Here is a 26,844-nt window from a genome sequence, read left to right on the forward strand (position 1 = left end):
ACAGACGGATACCACCTGCCAGAACCGCCTGAACCACCTGCTGAGCACGCCGGAACCACCTGCTCGACTCACCGGTACCACCTCCCTGACACGCCAAAATCACCTGCTGGGTATGCCAGAACCACTTGGCGGACACTCCGGAATCATCTGCCGGACATGCCGGAACCAGCTCTCAGACACACCAGACCCACGTTCCGGAGACGCCGGAAGCACCTGCCGAGCATGACGGAGCCACCTGCTCGACTCGGCAGAAACACCTGCCGGACACGCCAAAATCACCTGCCGGGTACGCCAGAACCACCTGGCGGACACTCCGAAATCACCTGTTGCGCATGCCGGAACCACCTCTCAGACGTGCCGGACACGCCGGAATCACCTACCGGACAGACCGGAACCACCTGCCGAGCACGCCAGAGCCACCTGTTCGACTCGCTGGAACCAACTGCCGGACAAGCCAATATTAACTGCTGGCTATGCCAGAACCACCTGGGGGACGGTCCGGAATCACCTGCCAGCCATGGCGGAACCACCTCTCAGACGTACCAGAACCACCTGCCGGAGAAGCTGGAAACACGTCCTGGACAGACTGGAACCACGTGAGGGCCATGCCTGAACCACCTGTCGAGCACGGCGGAACCACCTGCCGGACACGCCAAAATCACCTGCGGGCTACGCCAGAACCACTTGGTCGACTCTCCGAAATGACCTGCCGGGCATGTTGGAACCACCTCTCAGGCGTACCAGAAGCACGTGGCGGAGAAGCTGGAAACACGTCCTGGACAGACTGGAACCGCGTGACGGCCATGCCTGAACCACCTGCCGAGCACGGCGGAACCACCTGACGGACACGCCAAAATCACCTGTGGGCTACACCAGAACCACTTGGACGACTCTCCGAAATGAGCTGCCGGGCATGTTGGAACCACCTCTCAGACGTGCCAGAAGCACGTGGCGGACAGTCCGGAATCACCTGTTGGGCATACGCAACCACCTCTGACACGTACCGGAACCACGTGCCGTGCTCGCCGGAACCACCTACCGGACAGACCATAATCAAATTTTGGGCATGCCGGAACCACCAGTCAGATGTGCCAGAAACACGTGCCGGAGACGCCGGAAGCACCTGCCGAGCACGTCGCAACCACCTGCTCAACTCGCCTGAACCACCTGCCGGACACGCCAAAATCACCTGCCCGCTACACCAGCACCACTTCGGGGACAAGCCGGAATCACGTGAGGGGCATGCCGGCACAGCCTCTCAGACTGAACCTCGTGCCGGACACCGCAGAACCACCTGCCGGACAGACCGGAACCACCTGCCGGACACGCCGGAACCACCGGCTCGACCCGCCGGAACGACCGCTGGACATGCAAAATCACCTGCCGGCTACGCCGGAAACACTTGGCGAACACTCCGGAATCACCTGCCGGGCATGCCGGAACCACCTCTCAGATATGCCAGAACCACGTGCCAATGACCCCGGAAGCACCTGCCGAGCACGCCGGAACCACCTGCTCGACTCGCCAGAACCACCTGCCGGACACGCAAAAATCACCTGCCGGCTACGCCACAACCAGTTGGGGAACACTTCGGAATCACCTGCCAGGCTTGCTGGAACCACCTGCCGGTCATGCCAAAATCACCTGCCAACTACGCCAGTACCACTTGGCGGACACTGTGGAAACACCTGTCGGGCCGGCCGGAACCACATCTCAGACATGCCAGAACCATGTGCATGAGATGCTGGAACCACACCCCGAACAGACGGAAAACACCTGCCAGACCCGTCTGAACAACCTGCCGAGCACGCCGGAGCCACCTGCTCGACTCGCCGGAACCACCTACCTGACATGCCCAAATCACCAGCCGGGTATGCCAGAACCACTTGGCGGACACTCCGGAATCATCTGCCGGACATGCCGGAACCAGCTCTCAGACACACCAGACCCACGTGCCGGAGACGACGGAAGCACCTGCCGAGCATGACGGAGCCACCTGCTCGACTCGGCAGAAACACCTGCCGGACACGCCAAAATCACCTGCCGGGTACGCCAGAACCACCTGGCAGAAACTCCGAAATCACCTGTCGCGCATGCCGGAACCACCTTTCAGACGTGCCGGACACGCTGGAATCACCTACCGGACAGACCGGAACCACCTGCCGAGCACGCCAGAGCCACCTGTTCGACTCGCTGGAACCAACTGCCGGACAAGCCAATATTAACTGCTGGCTATGCCAGAACCACCTGGGGGACGGTCCGGAATCACCTGACAGCCATGGCGGAACCACCTCTCAGACGTACCAGAACCACCTGCCGGAGAAGCTGGAAACACGTCCTGGAGAGTCTGGAACCACCTGCCGGCCAAACCTGAACCACCTGCCAAGCACAACGGAACAACCTGCCAGACACGCCAAAATCACCTGCGTGTTATGCCAGAACCACTTGGAGGACTCTCTGGGATGACCTGCCGGGCATGCCGGAACCACCTCTCAGATGTGCCAGAACCATGTGGCGGACAGTCCGGAATCACCTGTTGGGCATGCGCAACCACCTCTGAGACGTACCAGAACCACATGCCGTGCAGGCTGGAACCACCTACCGGACAGACCGGAATCACCTTTCGGGCATGCCGGAACCACCTGTCAGATGTGCCAGAAACACGTGCCGGAGACGCCGGAAGCACCTGCCAAGCACGTTGGAACCACCTGCTCAACTCGCCTGAACCACCTGCCGGACATGCCAAAATCACCTGCCGACTATGCCAGAACCACTTGGCGAACACTCCGGAATCACTTGCCGGGCATGCAGGAACCACCTCTCAGACATGCCAGAACCCCGTGCCAATGACCCCGGAAGCACCAGCCGAGCACGCCGGAACCACCTGCTCGACTCGCCAGAACCACCTGCCGATCACGCAAAAATCACCTGCCGGCTACGCCACAACCAGTTGGTGAACACTTTGGAATCACCTGCCAGGCTTGCTGGAACCACCTGCCAGTCATGCCAAAATCACCTGCCAACTACGCCAGAACCGCTTGGCGGACACTGCGGAAACACCTGTCGGGCCGGCTGGAACCACATCTCAGACGTGCCAGAAACGTGTTCATGAGATGCTGGAACCACACCCCGAACAGACGGATACCACCTGCCAGAACCGCCTGAACCACCTGCTGAGCACGCCGGAACCACCTGCTCGACTCACCGGTAACACCTCCCTGACACGCCAAAATCACCTGCTGGGTATGCCAGAACCACATGACGGACACTCCGGAATCATCTGCCGGACACGCCGGAACCAGCTCTCAGACATACCAGAACCAAGTGCCGGAGACGCCGGAAGCACCTGCCGAGCATGCCAGAGCCACCTGCTCGACTCGCCAGAAACACCTGCTGGACACGCCAAAATCACCTGCCGGGTATGCCAGAACCACCTGGCAGACACTACGGGATCACCTGCCGCGCATGCTGGAACCACCTCTCAGACGTGCCGGAAGCACGTGCCAGACACGCCGGAAACACCTACCGGACAGACCGGAACCACCTGCCGAGCACGCCGGAGCCACCTGTTCGACTCGCTGGAACCACCTGCCGGACAGGCCAATATCAACTGCTGGCTATGCCAGAACCACCTGGGGGACAGTCCGGGATCACCTGCCAGCCATGGCGGAACCACCTCTCAGACGTACCAGAACCACCTGCCGGAGAAGCTGGAAACACGTCCTGGACAGACTGGAACCACGTGACGGCCATGCCTGAACCACCTGCCGGACAGGCCAAAATCACCTGCGGGCTACGCCAGAAACACTTGGACGACTCTCCGAAATGACCTGCCGGGCATGTTGGAACCACCTCTCAGACGTGCCAGAAGCACGTGGCGGACAGTCCGGAATCACCTGTTGGGCATACGCAACCACCTCTGAGACGTACCAGAACCACGTGCCGTGCACGCCGGAACCACCTACCGGACAGACCGGAATCCACTTTTGGGCATGCCGGAACCACCAGTCAGATGTGCCAGAAACACGTGCCGGAGACGCCGGAAGCACCTGCCGAGCACGTCGCAACCACCTGCTCAACTTGCCTGAACCACCTGCCGGACACGCCAAAATCACCTGCCCGCTACACCAGCACCACTTCGGGGACAAGCCGGAATCACGTGAGGGGCATGCCGGCACAGCCTCTCAGACTGAACCTCGTGCCGGACACCGCAGAACCAGCTGCCGGACAGACCGGAACCACCTGCCGGACACGCCGGAACCACCGGCTCGACCCGCCGGAACGACCGCTGGACATGCAAAATCACCTGCCGGCTACGCCGGAAACACTGGGCGAACACTCCGGAATCACCTGCCGGGCATGCCGGAACGACCTCTCAGATATGCCAGAACCACGTTGCAATGACCCCGGAAGCACCTGCCGAGCACGCCGGAGCTACCTCCTCGGCTCGCCAGAACCACCTACCTGACATGCCCAAATCACCAGCCGGGTATGGCAGAACCACTTGGCGGACACTCCGGAATCATCTGCGGACATGCCGGAACCAGCTCTCAGACACCCCAGAACCACGTGCCGGAGACGCCGGAAGCACCTGCCGAGCATGCCGGAGCCCCTGCTCGACTCGCCAGAAACACCTGCCGGACAAGCCAAAATTACCTGCCGGGTACGCCAGAACCACCTGGCGGACACTCCGAAATCACCTGTTGCGCATGCCGGAACCACCTCTCAGACGTGCCGGACACGCCGGAATCACCTACCGGACAGACCGGAACCACCTGCCGAGCACGCCAGAGCCAACTGTTTGACTCGCTGGAACCACCTGCCGGACAAGCCAATATTAACTGCTGGCTATGCCAGAACCACCTGGGGGACGGTCCGGAATCACCTGACAGCCATGGCGGAACCACCTCTCAGACGTACCAGAACCACCTGCCGGAGAAGCTGGAAACACGTCCTGGAGAGTCTGGAACCACCTGCCGGGCAAGCCTGAACCACCTGCCAAGCACAACGGAACAACCTGCCAGACACGCCAAAATCACCTGCGTGTTATTCCAGAACGACTTGGAGGACTCTCTGGGATGACCTGCCGGGCATGCCGGAACCACCTCTCAGACGTGCCAGAACCATGTGGCGGACAGTCCGGAATCACCTGTTGGGCATACGCAACCACCTCTGACACGTACCAGAACCACGTGCCGTGCACGCCGGAACCACCTACCGGACAGACCGGAATCAACTTTTGGGCATGCCGGAACCACCAGTCAGATGTGCCAGAAACACGTGCCGTAGACGCCGGAAGCACCTGCCGAGCACGTCGCAACCACCTGCTCAACTCGACAGAACCACCTGCCGGACACGCCACAACCAGTTGGGGAACACTTCGGAATCACCTGCCGGGCTTGCTGGAACCACCTGCCGGTCATGCCAAAATCACCTGCCAACTACGCCAGAACCGCTTGGCGGACACTGCGGAAACACCTGTCGGGCCGGCTGGAACCACATCTCAGACGTGCCAGAAACGTGTTCATGAGATGCTGGAACCACACCCCGAACAGACGGATACCACCTGCCAGAACCGCCTGAACCACCTGCTGAGCACGCCGGAACCACCTGCTCGACTCACCGGTAACACCTCCCTGACACGCCAAAATCACCTGCTGGGTATGCCAGAACCACATGACGGACACTCCGGAATCATCTGCCGGACACGCCGGAACCAGCTCTCAGACATACCAGAACCAAGTGCCGGAGACGCCGGAAGCACCTGCCAAGCAACCCAGAGCCACCTGCTCGACTCGCCAGAAACACCTGCTGGACACGCCAAAATCACCTGCCGGGTATGCCAGAACCACCTGGCAGACACTACGGGATCACCTGCCGCGCATGCTGGAACCACCTCTCAGACGTGCCGGAAGCACGTGCCAGACACGCCGGAAACACCTACCGGACAGACCGGAACCACCTGCCGAGCACGCCGGAGCCACCTGTTCGACTCGCTGGAACCACCTGCCGGACAGGCCAATATCAACTGCTGGCTATGCCAGAACCACCTGGGGGACAGTCCGGGATCACCTGCCAGCCATGGCGGAACCACCTCTCAGACGTACCAGAACCACCTGCCGGAGAAGCTGGAAACACGTCCTGGACAGACTGGAACCACGTGACGGCCATGCCTGAACCACCTGCCGGACAGGCCAAAATCACCTGCGGGCTACGCCAGAAACACTTGGACGACTCTCCGAAATGACCTGCCGGGCATGTTGGAACCACCTCTCAGACGTGCCAGAAGCACGTGGCGGACAGTCCGGAATCACCTGTTGGGCATACGCAACCACCTCTGAGACGTACCAGAACCACGTGCCGTGCACGCCGGAACCACCTACCGGACAGACCGGAATCCACTTTTGGGCATGCCGGAACCACCAGTCAGATGTGCCAGAAACACGTGCAGGAGACGCCGGAAGCACCTGCCGAGCACGTCGCAACCACCTGCTCAACTTGCCTGAACCACCTGCCGGACACGCCAAAATCACCTGCCCGCTACACCAGCACCACTTCGGGGACAAGCCGGAATCACGTGAGGGGCATGCCGGCACAGCCTCTCAGACTGAACCTCGTGCCGGACACCGCAGAACCAGCTGCCGGACAGACCGGAACCACCTGCCGGACACGCCGGAACCACCGGCTCGACCCGCCGGAACGACCGCTGGACATGCAAAATCACCTGCCGGCTACGCCGGAAACACTGGGCGAACACTCCGGAATCACCTGCCGGGCATGCCGGAACGACCTCTCAGATATGCCAGAACCACGTGCCAATGACCCCGGAAGCACCTGCCGAGCACGCCGGAGCCACCTCCTCGACTCGCCAGAACCACCTACCTGACATGCCCAAATCACCAGCCGGGTATGGCAGAACCACTTGGCGGACACTCCGGAATCATCTGCGGACATGCCGGAACCAGCTCTCAGACACCCCAGAACCACGTGCCGGAGACGCCGGAAGCACCTGCCGAGCATGCCGGAGCCCCTGCTCGACTCGCCAGAAACACCTGCCGGACAAGCCAAAATTACCTGCCGGGTACGCCAGAACCACCTGGCGGACACTCCGAAATCACCTGTCGCGCATGCCGGAACCACCTCTCAGACGTGCCGGACACGCCGGAATCACCTACCGGACAGACCGGAACCACCTGCCGAGCACGCCAGAGCCAACTGTTTGACTCGCTGGAACCACCTGCCGGACAAGCCAATATTAACTGCTGGCTATGCCAGAACCACCTGGGGGACGGTCCGGAATCACCTGACAGCCATGGCGGAACCACCTCTCAGACGTACCAGAACCACCTGCCGGAGAAGCTGGAAACACGTCCTGGACAGTCTGGAACCACCTGCCGGCCAAGCCTGAACCACCTGCCAAGCACAACGGAACAACCTGCCAGACACGCCAAAATCACCTGCGTGTTATTCCAGAACGACTTGGAGGACTCTCTGGGATGACCTGCCGGGCATGCCAGAACCACCTCTCAGACGTGCCAGAACCATGTGGCGGACAGTCCGGAATCACCTGTTGGGCATACGCAACCACCTCTGACACGTACCAGAACCACGTGCCGTGCACGCCGGAACCACCTACCGGACAGACCGGAATCAACTTTTGGGCATGCCGGAACCACCAGTCAGATGTGCCAGAAACACGTGCCGTAGACGCCGGAAGCACCTGCCGAGCACGTCGCAACCACCTGCTCAACTCGCCAGAACCACCTGCCGGACACGCCACAACCAGTTGGGGAACACTTCGGAATCACCTGCCGGGCTTGCTGGAACCACCTGCCGGTCATGCCAAAATCACCTGCCAACTACGCCAGTACCACTTGGCAGACACTGTGGAAACACCTGTCGGGCCGGCCGGAACCACATCTCAGACGTGCCAGAACCATGTGCATGAGATGCTGGAACCACACCCCGAACAGACGGAAAACACCTGCCAGACCCGTCTGAACAACCTGCCGAGCACGCCGGAGCCACCTGCTCGACTCGCCGGAACCACCTACCTGACATGCCCAAATCACCAGCCGGGTATGCCAGAACCACTTGGCGGACACTCCGGAATCATCTGCCGGACATGCCGGAACCAGCTCTCAGACACCCCAGAACCACGTGCCGGAGACGCCGGAAGCACCTGCCGAGCATGCTGGAGCCACCTGCTCGACTCGCCAGAAACACCTGCCGGACACGCCAACATCACCTGCCGGGTACGCCAGAACCACCTGGCCGACACTCCGAAATCACCTGTCGCGCATGCCGGAACCACCTCTCAGACGTGCCGGAAGCACGTGCCGGACACGCCGGAATCACCTACCGGACAGACGGGAACCACCTGCCGAGCATGCCGGAGCCACCTGCTCGACTCGCCAGAAAGACCTGCCGGACACGCCAAAATCACCTGCCAGGTACGCCAGAACCACCTGGCGGGCACTCCGAAATCACCTGTCGCGCATGCCAGAACCACCTCTCAGACGTGCCGGACACGCCGGAATCACCTACCGGACAGACCGGAACCACCTGCCGAGCACGCCAGAGCCACCTGTTCGACTCACTGGAACCACCTGCCGGACAAGCCAATATTAACTGCTGGCTATGCCAGAACCACCTGGGGGACGGTCCGGAATCACCTGACAGCCATGGCGGAACCACCTCTCAGACGTACCAGAACCACCTGCCGGAGAAGCTGGAAACACGTCCTGGAGAGTCTGGAACCACCTGCCGGGCAAGCCTGAACCACCTGCCAAGCACAACGGAACAACCTGCCAGACACGCCAAAATCACCTGCGTGTTATTCCAGAACGACTTGGAGGACTCTCTGGGATGACCTGCCGGGCATGCCGGAACCACCTCTCAGACGTGCCAGAACCATGTGGCGGACAGTCCGGAATCACCTGTTGGGCATACGCAACCACCTCTGACACGTACCAGAACCACGTGCCGTGCACGCCGGAACCACCTACCGGACAGACCGGAATCAACTTTTGGGCATGCCGGAACCACCAGTCAGATGTGCCAGAAACACGTGCCGTAGACGCCGGAAGCACCTGCCGAGCACGTCGCAACCACCTGCTCAACTCGACAGAACCACCTGCCGGACACGCCACAACCAGTTGGGGAACACTTCGGAATCACCTGCCGGGCTTGCTGGAACCACCTGCCGGTCATGCCAAAATCACCTGCCAACTACGCCAGAACCGCTTGGCGGACACTGCGGAAACACCTGTCGGGCCGGCTGGAACCACATCTCAGACGTGCCAGAAACGTGTTCATGAGATGCTGGAACCACACCCCGAAGAGACGGATACCACCTGCCAGAACCGCCTGAACCACCTGCTGAGCACGCCGGAACCACCTGCTCGACTCACCGGTAACACCTCCCTGACACGCCAAAATCACCTGCTGGGTATGCCAGAACCACATGACGGACACTCCGGAATCATCTGCCGGACACGCCGGAACCAGCTCTCAGACATACCAGAACCAAGTGCCGGAGACGCCGGAAGCACCTGCCAAGCATGCCAGAGCCACCTGCTCGACTCGCCAGAAACACCTGCTGGACACGCCAAAATCACCTGCCGGGTATGCCAGAACCACCTGGCAGACACTACGGGATCACCTGCCGCGCATGCTGGAACCACCTCTCAGACGTGCCGGAAGCACGTGCCAGACACGCCGGAAACACCTACCGGACAGACCGGAACCACCTGCCGAGCACGCCGGAGCCACCTGTTCGACTCGCTGGAACCACCTGCCGGACAGGCCAATATCAACTGCTGGCTATGCCAGAACCACCTGGGGGACAGTCCGGGATCACCTGCCAGCCATGGCGGAACCACCTCTCAGACGTACCAGAACCACCTGCCGGAGAAGCTGGAAACACGTCCTGGACAGACTGGAACCACGTGACGGCCATGCCTGAACCACCTGCCGGACAGGCCAAAATCACCTGCGGGCTACGCCAGAAACACTTGGACGACTCTCCGAAATGACCTGCCGGGCATGTTGGAACCACCTCTCAGACGTGCCAGAAGCACGTGGCGGACAGTCCGGAATCACCTGTTGGGCATACGCAACCACCTCTGAGACGTACCAGAACCACGTGCCGTGCACGCCGGAACCACCTACCGGACAGACCGGAATCCACTTTTGGGCATGCCGGAACCACCAGTCAGATGTGCCAGAAACACGTGCAGGAGACGCCGGAAGCACCTGCCGAGCACGTCGCAACCACCTGCTCAACTCGCCTGAACCACCTGCCGGACACGCCAAAATCACCTGCCCGCTACACCAGCACCACTTCGGGGACAAGCCGGAATCACGTGAGGGGCATGCCGGCACAGCCTCTCAGACTGAACCTCGTGCCGGACACCGCAGAACCAGCTGCCGGACAGACCGGAACCACCTGCCGGACACGCCGGAACCACCGGCTCGACCCGCCGGAACGACCGCTGGACATGCAAAATCACCTGCCGGCTACGCCGGAAACACTGGGCGAACACTCCGGAATCACCTGCCGGGCATGCCGGAACGACCTCTCAGATATGCCAGAACCACGTGCCAATGACCCCGGAAGCACCTGCCGAGCACGCCGGAGCCACCTCCTCGACTCGCCAGAACCACCTACCTGACATGCCCAAATCACCAGCCGGGTATGGCAGAACCACTTGGCGGACACTCCGGAATCATCTGCGGACATGCCGGAACCAGCTCTCAGACACCCCAGAACCACGTGCCGGAGACGCCGGAAGCACCTGCCGAGCATGCCGGAGCCCCTGCTCGACTCGCCAGAAACACCTGCCGGACAAGCCAAAATTACCTGCCGGGTACGCCAGAACCACCTGGCGGACACTCCGAAATCACCTGTCGCGCATGCCGGAACCACCTCTCAGACGTGCCGGACACGCCGGAATCACCTACCGGACAGACCGGAACCACCTGCCGAGCACGCCAGAGCCAACTGTTTGACTCGCTGGAACCACCTGCCGGACAAGCCAATATTAACTGCTGGCTATGCCAGAACCACCTGGGGGACGGTCCGGAATCACCTGACAGCCATGGCGGAACCACCTCTCAGACGTACCAGAACCACCTGCCGGAGAAGCTGGAAACACGTCCTGGACAGTCTGGAACCACCTGCCGGCCAAGCCTGAACCACCTGCCAAGCACAACGGAACAACCTGCCAGACACGCCAAAATCACCTGCGTGTTATTCCAGAACGACTTGGAGGACTCTCTGGGATGACCTGCCGGGCATGCCAGAACCACCTCTCAGACGTGCCAGAACCATGTGGCGGACAGTCCGGAATCACCTGTTGGGCATACGCAACCACCTCTGACACGTACCAGAACCACGTGCCGTGCACGCCGGAACCACCTACCGGACAGACCGGAATCAACTTTTGGGCATGCCGGAACCACCAGTCAGATGTGCCAGAAACACGTGCCGTAGACGCCGGAAGCACCTGCCGAGCACGTCGCAACCACCTGCTCAACTCGCCAGAACCACCTGCCGGACACGCCACAACCAGTTGGGGAACACTTCGGAATCACCTGCCGGGCTTGCTGGAACCACCTGCCGGTCATGCCAAAATCACCTGCCAACTACGCCAGTACCACTTGGCAGACACTGTGGAAACACCTGTCGGGCCGGCCGGAACCACATCTCAGACGTGCCAGAACCATGTGCATGAGATGCTGGAACCACACCCCGAACAGACGGAAAACACCTGCCAGACCCGTCTGAACAACCTGCCGAGCACGCCGGAGCCACCTGCTCGACTCGCCGGAACCACCTACCTGACATGCCCAAATCACCAGCCGGGTATGCCAGAACCACTTGGCGGACACTCCGGAATCATCTGCCGGACATGCCGGAACCAGCTCTCAGACACCCCAGAACCACGTGCCGGAGACGCCGGAAGCACCTGCCGAGCATGCTGGAGCCACCTGCTCGACTCGCCAGAAACACCTGCCGGACACGCCAACATCACCTGCCGGGTACGCCAGAACCACCTGGCCGACACTCCGAAATCACCTGTCGCGCATGCCGGAACCACCTCTCAGACGTGCCGGAAGCACGTGCCGGACACGCCGGAATCACCTACCGGACAGACGGGAACCACCTGCCGAGCATGCCGGAGCCACCTGCTCGACTCGCCAGAAAGACCTGCCGGACACGCCAAAATCACCTGCCAGGTACGCCAGAACCACCTGGCGGGCACTCCGAAATCACCTGTCGCGCATGCCAGAACCACCTCTCAGACGTGCCGGACACGCCGGAATCACCTACCGGACAGACCGGAACCACCTGCCGAGCACGCCAGAGCCACCTGTTCGACTCACTGGAACCACCTGCCGGACAAGCCAATATTAACTGCTGGCTATGCCAGAACCACCTGGGGGACGGTCCGGAATCACCTGCCAGCCATGGCGGAACCACCTATCAGACGTACCAGAACCACCTGCCGGAGAAGCTGGAAACACGTCCTGGACAGTCTGGAACCACCTGCCGTCCAAACCTGAACCACCTGCCAAGCACAACGGATCAACCTGCCAGACACGCCAAACTCACCTGCGTGTTATGCCAGAACCACTTGGAGGACTCTCTGGGATGACCTGCCGGGCATGCCGGAACTGCCGGGGTCCCGCCCCGGCGGAGTCCAGGTTCCTGAGGGATGGACGGCGTCGGCGCGATGAGGGAGGGGGAAAATAAAGGGGACGTGAGACTTGGGTTGGTGTTAGCAAGTCCGACTTTACTGTGCACAAGTGTCGTTTATATATTTTTCAGGATTAGTACAGAAATAGTTTTACAAATATTCTCAGAGAGATAAGGAAGTAAGAAACGAGCACAAGAATATTTATTAGCATTCCATTCTATAGAGCATAAGGTTAATGATCGTCTTCTCTGCAATTAACTAGTGTTTGTTGTCTCTAAGCTAAAGGAGATAGGTACCTAGGCGTCTGTTGTAATTCATGGTAAAGTTAAATCAAAGAGAGAAGGTCCAGGCCTCCGGACAGGGCAGCAGCCCGTCTGGTTACATCCTGGTGGAGCCATCCCTGCCTCCCTCAATCATTTACGCCATTAGTGTAGATGGTTAATGGGAACAAAAGGTGACTCCAGGGTGTCTTATCCCCAGGGCTATCTGCATTCTCAGCGGGCAGTTAAACATCTTTACTTTTTCGCGCCCTTTAGGGGGTGGAAGCATTCCTTTGTCTTTTAGATTGTAGAGCTAACGGTCCCTTAAGTACACTGCCGGAGAAAGTATCATATTGTTAGTAAAGTAAAGGGCTGAAAAGCTAAGCTAAACTATAAATCTTCAAGAATAAAAAAGAGAAATAAGTATACACATAACCTTGATAGAAAGCATGCATATAATTCAGAAAATATCGGGGGTGTTGGCCGGCCATTCTTCACCGAGGGGCATTCTTGCACCCCTCGGCCCTTCTACTCACCAATTATTTATTATTTATTGCTTTTAGGAGAAAACCTCTATAACATTTTAACAGAAAGCAGAAGGTCAAGAATAATATATAGATACTTCTTGATCATCCAATTAACCAGCAAACTTAGAAGGACGATGCATATGTATATTTAGACAAAGAACTGGAGGGAGAAGGAAACATTAACCAGATGGAGGCCATAAACCTAATTCGACATCTTATCTGGGCAGGATTCCTTTCTGATTGTCTCACATGGGACTGTGTGCTCCTCCATTAATTAACTGAAAAATATCTTGAAAGTTACCTGCAGGTGGTCACATTCTCTTACTGTATCTAATTTTCCCGGGAGGTAGTGCCTCCCAAGCAGCCACCCAAAGGAGTGAAAACTGGAGGTTAAGAAAGGAAAAGGAATGAAGGGCAGTTAAAAGCAGCACAGGTTTCAGAACTATGTGAGGGGCTGGCCGGTTATTCTTCACCAAGGGGCGACCCTGCACCCCTCAGCGTTAATCGGCTGGACCCTGTCAAACAGCCGATCAAATGATGTAGCCACGGCTCCCAGCACGGAACCACCTCTCAGACGTGCCAGAACCATGTGGCGGACAGTCCGGAATCACCTGTTGGGCATGCGCAACCACCTCTGAGACGTACCAGAACCACATGCCGTGCCGGCTGGAACCACCTACCGGACAGACCGGAATCACATTTCGGGCATGCCGGAACCACCTGTCAGATGTGCCAGAAACACGTGCCGGAGACGCCGGAAGCACCTGCCAAGCACGTTGGAACCACCTGCTCAACTCGTCTGAACCACCTGCCGGACATGCCAAAATCACCTGCCGACTATGCCAGAACCACTTGGCGAACACTCCGGAATCACTTGCCGGGCATGCAGGAACCACCTCTCAGACATGCCAGAACCCCGTGCCAATGACCCCGGAAGCACCAGCCGAGCACGCCGGAACCACCTGCTCGACTCGCCAGAACCACCTGCCGATCACGCAAAAATCACCTGCCGGCTACGCCACAACCAGTTGGTGAACACTTTGGAATCACCTGCCAGGCTTGCTGGAACCACCTGCCAGTCATGCCAAAATCACCTGCCAACTACGCCAGAACCGCTTGGCGGACACTGCGGAAACACCTGTCGGGCCGGCTGGAACCACATCTCAGACGTGCCAGAAACGTGTTCATGAGATGCTGGAACCACACCCCGAACAGACGGAAAACACCTGCCAGACCCGTCTGAACAACCTGCCGAGCACGCCGGAGCCACCTGCTCGACTCGCCGGAACCACCTACCTGACATGCCCAAATCACCAGCCGGGTATGCCAGAACCACTTGGCGGACACTCCGGAATCATCTGCCGGACATGCCGGAACCAGCTCTGAGAAACACCAGAACCACGTGCCGGAGACGCCGGAAGCACCTGCCGAGCATGCCGGAGCCACCTGCTCGACTCGCCAGAAACACCTGCCGGACACGCCCAAATCACCTGCCGGGTCCGCCAGAACCAACTGGCGGACACCCCGAAATCACCTGTCGCGCATGCCGGAACCACCTCTCAGACGTGCCGGAAGCACGTGCCGGACACCCCGGAATCACCTACCGGACAGACCGGAACCACCTGCCGAGCACGCCGGAGCCACCTGTTCGACTCGCTGGAACCACCTGCCGGACAGGCCAATATTTACTGCTGGCTATGCCAGAACCACCTGGGGTATGGTCCGGAATCGCCTGCCAGCCATGGCGGAACCACCTCTCAGACGTACCAGAACCACCTGCCGGAGAAGCTGGAAACACGGCCTGGACAGTCTGGAACCACCTGCCGGCCAAGCCTGAACCACCTGCCAAGCACAACGGAACAACCTGCCAGACACGCCAAAATCACCTGCGTGTTATGCCAGAACCACTTGGATGACTCTCTGGGATGACCTGCCGGGCATGCCGGAACCACCTCTCAGACGTGCCAGAACCATGTGGCGGACAGTCCGGAATCACCTGTTGGGCTTGCGCAACCACCTCTGAGACGTACCAGAACCACATGCCGTGCAGGCTGGAACCACCTACCGGACAGACCGGAAACACCTTTCGGGCATGCCGGAACCACCTGTCAGACGTGCCAGAAACACGTGCCGGAGACGCCGGAAGCACCTGCCAAGCACGTTGGAACCACCTGCTCAACTCGCCTGAACCACCTGCCGGACATGCCAAAATCACCTGCCGACTATGCCAGAACCACTTGGCGAACACTCTGGAATCACTTGCCGGGCATGCAGGAACCACCTCTCAGACATGCCAGAACCCCGTGCCAATGACCCCGGAAGCACCAGCCGAGCACGCCGGAACCACCTGCTCGACTCGCCAGAACCACCTGCCGATCACGCAAAAATCACCTGCCGGCTACGCCACAACCAGTTGGTGAACACTTTGGAATCACCTGCCAGGCTTGCTGGAACCACCTGCCAGTCATGCCAAAATCACCTGCCAACTACTCCAGAACCGCTTGGCGGACACTGCGGAAACACCTGTCGGGCCGGCTGGAACCACATCTCAGACGTGCCAGAAACGTGTTCATGAGATGCTGGAACCACACCCCGAACAGACGGATACCACCTGCCAGAACCGCCTGAACCACCTGCTGAGCACGCCGGAACCACCTGCTCGACTCACCGGTACCACCTCCCTGACACGCCAAAATCACCTGCTGGGTATGCCAGAACCACTTGGCGGACACTCCGGAATCATCTGCCGGACATGCCGGAACCAGCTCTCAGACACACCAGAACCAAGTGCCGGAGACGCCGGAAGCACCTGCCGAGCATGCCGGAGCCACCTGCTCGACTCGCCAGAAACACCTGCCGGACACGCCAAAATCACCTGCCGGGTACGCCAGAACCACCTGGCGGACACTCCGAAATCACCTGTCGCGCACGCCGGAACCACCTCTCTGACGTGCCGGAAGCATGTGCCGGAAACGCCCGAATCACCTACCGGACAGACCGGAACCACCTGCCGAGCACGCCGGAGCCACCTGTTCGACTCCCAGGAACCACATGCCGGACAGGCCAATATCAACTCCTGGCTATGCCAGAACCACCTGGGGGACAGTCCGGGATCACCTGCCAGCCATGGCGGAACCACCTCTCAGACGTACCAGAACCACCTGCCGGAGAAGCCGGAAACACGTCCTGGACAGACTGGAACCACGTGACGGCCATGCCTGAACCACCTGCCGAGCACGGCGGAACCACCTCCCGGACACGCCAAAATCACCTGCGGGCTACGCCAGAACCACTTGGACGACTCTCCGAAATGACCTGCCGGGCATGTTGGAACCACCTCTCAGACGTGCCAGAAGCATGTGGCGGACAGTCCGGAATCACCTGTTGGGCATACGCAACCACCTCTGACACGTACCAGAACCACGTGCCGTGCAGCCGGAACCACCTACCGGACAGACCGGAATCAACTTTTGGGCATGCCGGAACCACCAGTCAGATGTGCCAGAAATACGTGCCAGAGACACCGGAAGCACCTGCCGAGCACGTCGCAACCACCTGCTCAACTCGCCTGAACCACCTGCCGGACACGCCAAAATCACCTGCCCGCTACACCAGCACCACTTCGGGGACAAGCGGGAATCACGTGAGGGGCATGCCGGGACAGCCTCTCAGACTGAACCTCGTGCCGGACACCACACAACCACCTGCCGGACAGACCGGAACCACCTGCCGGACACGCCGGAACCACCGGCTCGACCTTCCGGAACGACCGCTGGACATGCAAATTCACCTGCCGGCTACGCCGCAAACACTTGGCGAACACTCCGGAATCACCTGCCGGGCATGCCGGAACCACCTCTCATATATGCCAGAACCACGTGCCAATGACCCCGGAAGCACCTGCCGAGCACGCCGGAACCACCTGCTCGACTCGCCAGAACCACCTGCCGGACACGCAAAAATCACCTGCCGGCTAGGCCACAACCAGTTGGGGAACACTTCAGAATCACCTGCCGGGCTTGCTGGAACCACCTGCCGGTCATGCCAAAATCACCTGCCAACTACCACAGTACCACTTGGCGGACACTGTGGAAACACCTGTCGGGCGGGCCGGAACCACATCTCAGACGTGCCAGAACCATGTGCATGAGATGCTGGAACCACACCCCGAACAGACGGAAAACACCTGCCAGACCCGTCTGAACAACCTGCCGAGCACGCCGGAGCCACCTACCTGACATGCCCAAATCACCAGCCGGGTATGCCAGAACCACTTGGCGGACACTCCGGAATCATGTGCCGGACATGCCGGAACCAGCTCTCAGACACACCAGAACCACGTGCCAGAGAGTCCGGAGGCACCTGCCGAGCATGCCGGAGCCACCTGCTCGACTCGCCAGAAACACCTGCCGGACACGCCAAAATCACCTGCCGGGTACGCCAGAACCACCTGGCGGACACTCCGAAACCACCTGTCGCGCATGCCGGAACCACCTCTCAGACGTGCAGGAAGCACGTGCCAGACACGCCGGAATGACCTACCGGACAGACCGGAACCACCTGCCGAGCACGCCGGAGCCACCTGTTCGACTCGCTGGAACCACCTGCCGGACAGGCCAATATCAACTGCTGGCTATGCCAGAACCACCTGGGGGACGGTCCGGAATCACCTGCCAGCCATGGCGGAACCACCTCTCAGACGTACCAGAACCACCTGCCGGAGAAGCTGGAAACACGTCCTGGACAGTCTGGAACCACCTGCCGGCCAAGCCTGAACCACCTGCCAAGCACAACGGAACAACCTGCCAGACACGCCAAAATCACCTGCGTGTTATGCCAGAACCACTTGGAGGACTCTCTGGGATGACCTGCCGGGCATGCCGGAACCACCTCTCAGACGTGCCAGAACCATGTGGCGGACAGTCCGGAATCACCTGTTGGGCATGCGCAACCACCTCTGAGACGTACCAGAACCACATGCCGTGCCGGCTGGAACCACCTACCGGACAGACCGGAATCACCTTTCGGGCATGCCGGAACCACCTGTCAGATGTGCCAGAAACACGTGCCGGAGACGCCGGAAGCACCTGCCAAGCACGTTGGAACCACCTGCTCAACTCGCCTGAACCACCTGCCGGACATGCCAAAATCACCTGCCGACTATGCCAGAACCACTTGGCGAACACTCCGGAATCACTTGCCGGGCATGCAGGAACCACCTCTCAGACATGCCAGCACCCCGTGCCAATGACCCCGGAAGCACCAGCCGAGCACGCCGGAACCACCTGCTCGACTCGCCAGAACCACCTGCCGATCACGAAAAAATCACCTGCCGGCTACGCCACAACCAGTTGGTGAACACTTTGGAATCACCTGCCAGGCTTGCTGGAACCACCTGCCAGTCATGCCAAAATCACCTGCCAACTACGCCAGAAGCGCTTGGCGGACACTGCGGAAACACCTGTCGGGCCGGCTGGAACCACATCTCAGACTTGCCAGAAACGTGTTCATGAGATGCTGGAACCACACCCCGAAAAGACGGATGCCACCTGCCAGAACCGCCTGAACCACCTGCTGAGCACGCCGGAACCACCTGCTCGACACACCGGTACCACCTCCCTGACACGCCAAAATCACCTGCCCGCTACACCAGCACCACTTCGGGGACAAGCCGGAATCACGTGAGGGGCATGCCGGCACAGCCTCTCAGACTGAACCTCGTGCCGGACACCACAGAACCACCTGCCGGACAGACCGGAACCACCTGCCGGACACGCCGGAACCACCGGCTCGACCCGCCGGAACGACCGCTGGACATGCAAAATCACCTGCCGGCTACGCCGGAAACACTTGGCGAACACTCCGGAATCACCTGCCGGGCATGCCGGAACCACCTCTCAGATATGCCAGAACCACGTGCCAATGACCCCGGAAGCACCTGCCGAGCACGCCGGAACCACCTGCTCGACTCGCCAGAACCACCTGCCGGACACACAAAAATCACCTGCCGGCTACGCCACAACCAGTTGGGGAACACTTCGGAATCACCTGCCGGGCTTGCTGGAACCACCTGCCGGTCATGCCAAAATCACCTGCCAACTACGCCAGTACCACTTGGCGGACACTGTGGAAACACCTGTCGGGCCGGCCGGAACCACATCTCAGACGTGCCAGAACCATGTGCATGAGATGCTGAAACCACACCAGAACAGACGGAAAACACCTGCCAGACCCGTCTGAACAACCTGCCGAGCACGCCGGAGCCACCTACCTGACATGCCCAAATCACCAGCCGGGTATGCCAGAACCGCTTGGCAGACACTGCGGAAACACATGTCGGGCCGGCTGGAACCACATCTCAGACGTGCCAGAAACGTGTTCATGAGATGCTGGAACCACACCCCGAACAGACGGATACCACCTGCCGGAACCGCCTGAACGACCTGCTGAGCACGCCGGAACCACCTGCTCGACTCACCGGTACCACCTCCCTGACACACCAAAATCACCTGCTGGGTATGCCAGAACCACTTGGCGGACACTCCGGAATCATCTGCCGGACATGCCGGAACCAGCTCTCAGACACACCAGAACCAAGTGCCGGAGACGCCGGAAGCACCTGCCGAGCATGCCGGAGCCACCTGCTCGATTCGCCAGAAACACCTGCCGGACACGCCAAAATCACCTGCTGGGTACGCCAGAACCACCTGGCGGACACTCCGGAATCACCTGCCGTGCATGACGGAACCACCTCTCAGACGTGCCGGAAGCACGTGCCAGACACGCCGGAAACACCTACCGGACAGACCGGAACCACCTGCCAAGAACGCCGGAGCCACCTGTTCGACTAGCGGAACCACCTGCCGGACAGGCCAATATCAACTGCTGGCTATGCCAGAACCACCTGGGGGACAGTCCGGGATCACCTGCCAGCCATGGCGGAACCACCTCTCAGACGTACCAGAACCACCTGCCGGAGAAGCTGGAAACACGTCCTGGACAGACTGGAACCACGTGACGGCCATGCCTGAACCACCTGCCGAGCACGGCGGAACCACCTGCCGGACACGCCAAAATCACCTGGGGGCTACGCCAGAACCACTTGGACGACTCTCCGAAATGACCTGCTGGGCATGTTGGAACCACCTCTCAGACGTGCCAGAAGCACGTGGCGGACAGTCCGGAATCACCTGTTGGGCATACGCAACCACCTCTGACACGTACCAGAACCACGTGCCGTGCACGCCGGAACCACCTACCGGACAGACCGGAATCAACTTTTGGGCATGCCGGAACCACCAGTCAGATGTGCCAGAAACACGTGCCGGAGACGCCGGAAGCACCTGCCGAGCACGTCGCAACCACCTGCTCAACTCGCCTGAACCACCTGCCGGACACGCCAAAATCACCTGCCCGCTACACCGGCACCACTTCGGGGACAAGCCGGAATCACGTGAGGGGCAGGCCGGCACAGCCTCTCAGACTGAACCTCGTGCCGGACACCACAGAACCACCTGCCGGACAGACCGGAACCACCTGCCGGACACGCCGGAACCACCGGCTCGACCCGCCGGAACGACCGCTGGACATGCAAAATCACCTGCCGGCTACGCCGGAAACACTTGGCGAACACTCCGGAATCACATGCCGGGCATGCCGGAACCGCCTCTCAGATATGCCAGAACCACGTGCCAATGACCCCGGAAGCACCTGCCGAGCACGCCGGAACCACCTGCTCGACTCGCCAGAACCACCTGCCGGACACGCAAAAATCACCTGCCGGCTACGCCACAACCAGTTGGGGAACACTTCGGAATCACCTGCCGGGCTTGCTGGAACCACCTGCCGGTCATGCCAAAATCACCTGCCAACTACGCCAGTACCACTTGGCGGACACTGTGGAAACACCTGTCGGGCCGGCCGGAACCACATCTCAGACGTGCCAGAACCATGTGCATGAGATGCTGGAACCACACCCAGAACAGACGGAAAACACCTGCCAGACCCGTCTGAACAACCTGCCGAGCACGCCGGAGCCACCTACCTGACATGCCCAAATCACCAGCCGGGTATGCCAGAACCACTTGGCGGAAAACTCCGGAATCATCTGCCGGACATGCCGGAACCAGCTCTCAGACACACCAGAACCACGTGCCGGAGACGCCGGAAGCACCTGCCGAGCATGCCGGAGCCACCTGCTCGACTCGCCAGAAACACCTGCCGGACACGCCAAAATCACCTGCCGGGTACGCCAGAACCACCTGGCGGACACTCCGAAACCACCTGTCGCGCATGCCGGAACCACCTCTCAGACGTGCAGGAAGCACGTGCCAGACACGCCGGAATGACATACCGGACAGACCGGAACCACCTGCCGAGCACGCCAGAGCCACCTGTTCGACTCGCTGGAACCACCTGCCGGACATGCCAATATCAACTGCTGGCTATGCCAGAACCACCTGGGGGACGGTCCGAAATCGTCTGCCAGCCATGGCGGAACCACCTCTCAGACGTACCAGAACCACCTGCCGGAGAAGCTGGAAACACGTCCTGGACAGTCTGGAACCACCTGCCGGCCAAGCCTGAACCACCTGCCAAGCACAACGGAACAACCTGCCTGACACGCCAAAATCACCTGCGTGTTATGCCAGAACCACTTGGAGGACTCTCTGGGATGACCTGCCGGGCATGCCGGAACCACCTCTCAGACGTGCCAGAACCATGTGGCGGACAGTCCGGAATCACCTGTTGGGCATGCGCAACCACCTCTGAGACGTACCAGAACCACATGCCGTGCCGGCTGGAACCACCTACCGGACAGACCGGAATCACCTTTCGGGCATGCCGGAACCACCTGTCAGATGTGCCAGAAACACGTGCCGGAGACGCCGGAAGCACCTGCCAAGCACGTTGGAACCACCTGCTCAACTCGCCTGAACCACCTGCCGGACATGCCAAAATCACCTGCCGACTATGCCAGAACCACTTGGCGAACACTCCGGAATCACTTGCCGGGCATGCAGGAACCACCTCTCAGACATGCCAGAACCCCGTGCCAATGACCCCGGAAGCACCAGCCGAGCACGCCGGAACCACCTGCTCGACTCGCCAGAACCACCTGCCGATCACGCAAAAATCACCCGCCGGCTACGCCACAACCAGTTGGGGAACACTTTGGAATCACCTGCCAGGCTTGCTGGAACCACCTGCCAGTCATGCCAAAATCACCTGCCAACTACGCCAGAACCGCTTGGCGGACACTGCGGAAACACCTGTCGGGCCGGCTGGAACCACATCTCAGACGTGCCAGAAACGTGTTCATGAGATGCTGGAACCACACCCCGAACAGACGGATACCACCTGCCAGAACCGCCTGAACCACCTGCTGAGCACGCCGGAACCACCTGCTCGACTCACCGGTACCACCTCCCTGACACGCCAAAATCACCTGCTGGGTATGCCAGAACCACTTGGCGGACACTCCGGAATCATCAGCCGGACATGCCGGAACCAGCTCTCAGACACACCAGAACCAACTGCGGAGACGCCGGAAGCACCTGCCGAGCATGCCGGAGCCACCTGCTCGACTCGCCAGGAACACCTGCCGGACACGCCAAAATCACCTGCCGGGTACGCCAGAACCACCTGGCGGAAACTACGGAATCACCTGCCGCGCATGACGGAACCACCTCTCAGACGTGCCGGAAGCACGTGCCAGACACGCCGGAAACACCTACCGGACAGACCGGAACCACCTGCCAAGAACGCCGGAGCCACCTGTTCGGCTCGCTGGAACCACCTGCCGGACAGGCCAATATCAACTGCTGGCTATGCCAGAACCACCTGGGGGACAGTCCGGGATCACCTGCCAGCCATGGCGGAACCACCTCTCAGACGTACCAGAACCACCTGCCGGAGAAGCTGGAAACACGTCCTGGACAGACTGGAACCACGTGACGGCCATGCCTGAACCACCTGCCGAGCACGGCGGAACCACCTGCCGGACACGCCAAAATCACCTGCGGGCTACGCCAGAACCACTTGGACGACTCTCCGAAATGACCTGCCGGGCATGTTGGAACCACCTCTCAGACGTGCCAGAAGCACGTGGCGGACAGTCCGGAATCACCTGTTGGGCATACGCAACCACCTGTGACACGTACCAGAACCACGTGCCGTGCACGCCGGAACCACCTACCGGACAGACCGGAATCAACTTTTGGGCATGCCGGAACCACCAGTCAGATGTGCCAGAAACACGTGCCGGAGACGCCGGAAGCACCTGCCGAGCACGTCGCAACCACCTGCTCAACTCGCCTGAACCACCTGCCGGACACGCCAAAATCACCTGCCCGCTACACCAGCACCACTTCGGGGACAAGCCGGAATCACGTGAGGGGCATGCCGGCACAGCCTCTCAGACTGAACCTCGTGCCGGACACCACAGAACCACCTGCCGGACAGACCGGAACCACCTGCCGGACACGCCGGAACCACCGGCTCGACCCGCCGGAACGACCGCTGGACATGCAAAATCACCTGCCGGCTACGCCGGAAACACTTGGCGAACACTCCGGAATCACCTGCCGGGCATGCCGGAACCACCTCTCAGATATGCCAGAACCCCATGCCAATGACCCCGGAAGCACCTGCCGAGCACGCCGGAACCACCTGCTCGACTCGCCAGAACCACCTGCCGGACACGCAAAAATCACCTGCCGGCTACGCCACAACCAGTTGGGGAACACTTCGGAATCACCTGCCGGGCTTGCTGGAACCACCTGCCGGTCATGCCAAAATCACCTGCCAACTACGCCAGTACCACTTGGCGGACACTGTGGAAACACCTGTCGGGCCGGCCGGAACCACATCTCAGACGTGCCAGAACCATGTGCATGAGATGCTGGAACCACACCCCGAACAGACGGAAAACACCTGCCAGACCCGTCTGAACAACCTGCCGAGCACGCCGGAGCCACCTACCTGACATGCCCAAATCACCAGCCGGGTATGCCAGAACCACTTGGCGGACACTCCGGAATCATCTGCCGGACATGCCGGAGCCACCTGCTCGACTCGCCAGAAACACCTGCCGGACACGCCAAAATCACCTGCCGGGTACGCCAGAACCACCTGGCGGACACTCCGAAACCACCTGTCGCGCATGCCGGAACCACCTCTCAGACGTGCCGGAAGCACGTGCCGGACACGCCGGAATAACCTACCGCACAGACCGGAACCACCTGCCGAGCACGCCGGAGCCACCTGTTCGACTCGCTGGAACCACCTGCCGGACAGGCCAATATCAACTGCTGGCTATGCCAGAACCACCTGGGGGACTGTCCGGGATCACCTGCCAGCCATGGCGGAACCACCTCTCAGACGTACCAGAACCACCTGCCGGAGAAGCTGGAAACACGTCCTGGATAGTCTGGAACCACCTGCCGGCCAAGCCTGAACCACCTGCCAAGCACAACGGAACAACCTGCCTGACACGCCAAAATCACCTGCGTGTTATGCCAGAACCACTTGGAGGACTCTCTGGGATGACCTGACGGGCATGCCGGAACCACCTCTCAGACGTGCCAGAACCATGTGGCGGACAGTCCGGAATCACCTGTTGGGCATGCGCAACCACCTCTGAGACGTACCAGAACCACATGCCGTGCCGGCTGGAACCACCTACCGGACAGACCGGAATCACCTTTCGGGCATGCCGGAACCACCTGTCAGATGTGCCAGAAACACGTGCCGGAGACGCCGGAAGCACCTGCCAAGCACGTTGGAACCACCTGCTCAACTCGCCTGAACCACCTGCCGGACATGCCAAAATCACCTGCCGACTATGCCAGAACCACTTGGCGAACACTCCGGAATCACTTGCCGGGCATGCAGGAACCACCTCTCAGACATGCCAGAACCCCGTGCCAATGACCCCGGAAGCACCAGCCGAGCACGCCGGAACCACCTGCTCGACTCGCCAGAACCACCTGCCGATCACGCAAAAATCACCCGCCGGCTACGCCACAACCAGTTGGGGAACACTTTGGAATCACCTGCCAGGCTTGCTGGAACCACCTGCCAGTCATGCCAAAATCACCTGCCAACTACGCCAGAACCGCTTGGCGGACACTGCGGAAACACCTGTCGGGCCGGCTGGAACCACATCTCAGACGTGCCAGAAACGTGTTCATGAGATGCTGGAACCACACCCCGAACAGACGGATACCACCTGCCAGAACCGCCTGAACCACCTGCTGAGCACGCCGGAACCACCTGCTCGACTCACCAGTACCACCTCCCTGACACGCCAAAATCACCTGCTGGGTATGCCAGAACCACTTGGCGGACACTCCGGAATCATCTGCCGGACATGCCGGAACCAGCTCTCAGACACACCAGAACCAAGTGCCGGAGACGCCGGAAGCACCTGCCGAGCATGCCGGAGCCACCTGCTCGACTCGCCAGGAACACCTGCCGGACACGCCAGAACCACCTGGCGGACACTACGGAATCACCAGCCGCGCATGACGGAACCACCTCTCAGACGTGCCGGAAGCACGTGCCAGACACGCCGGAAACACCTACCGGACAGACCGGAACCACCTGCCAAGAACGCCGGAGCCACCTGTTCGACTCGCTGGAACCACCTGCCGGACAGGCCAATATCAACTACTGGCTATGCCAGAACCACCTGGGGGACAGTCCGGGATCACCTGCCAGCCATGGCGGAACCACCTCTCAGACGTACCAGAACCAACTGCCGGAGAAGCTGGAAACACGTCCTGGACAGACTGGAACCACGTGACGGCCATGCCTGAACCACCTGCCGAGCACGGCGGAACCACCTGCGGGCTACGCGAGAACCACTTGGACGACTCTCCGAAATGACCTGCCGGGCATGTTGGAACCACCTCTCAGACGTGCCAGAAGCACGTGGCGGACAGTCCGGAATCACCTGTTGGGCATACGCAACCACCTCTGACACGTACCAGAACCACGTGCCGTGCACGCCGGAACCACCTACCGGACAGACCGGAATCAACTTTTGGGCATGCCGGAACCACCAGTCAGGTGTGCCAGGAACACGTGCCGGAGACGCCGGAAGCACCTGCCGAGCACGTCGCCACCACCTGCTCAACTCGCCTGAACCACCTGCCGGACAAGCCAAAATCACCTGCCCGCTACACCAGCACCACTTCGGGGACAAGCCGGAATCACGTGAGGGGCATGCCGGCACAGCCTCTCAGACTGAACCTCGTGCCGGACACCACAGAACCACCTGCCGGACAGACCGGAACCACCTGCCGGACACGCCGGAACCACCGGCTCGACCCGCCGGAACGACCGCTG

Source organism: Equus caballus, chromosome 15 (assembly GCF_041296265.1).
Source record: "Equus caballus isolate H_3958 breed thoroughbred chromosome 15, TB-T2T, whole genome shotgun sequence".
Classification (NCBI taxonomy): Eukaryota; Metazoa; Chordata; class Mammalia; order Perissodactyla; family Equidae; genus Equus; species Equus caballus.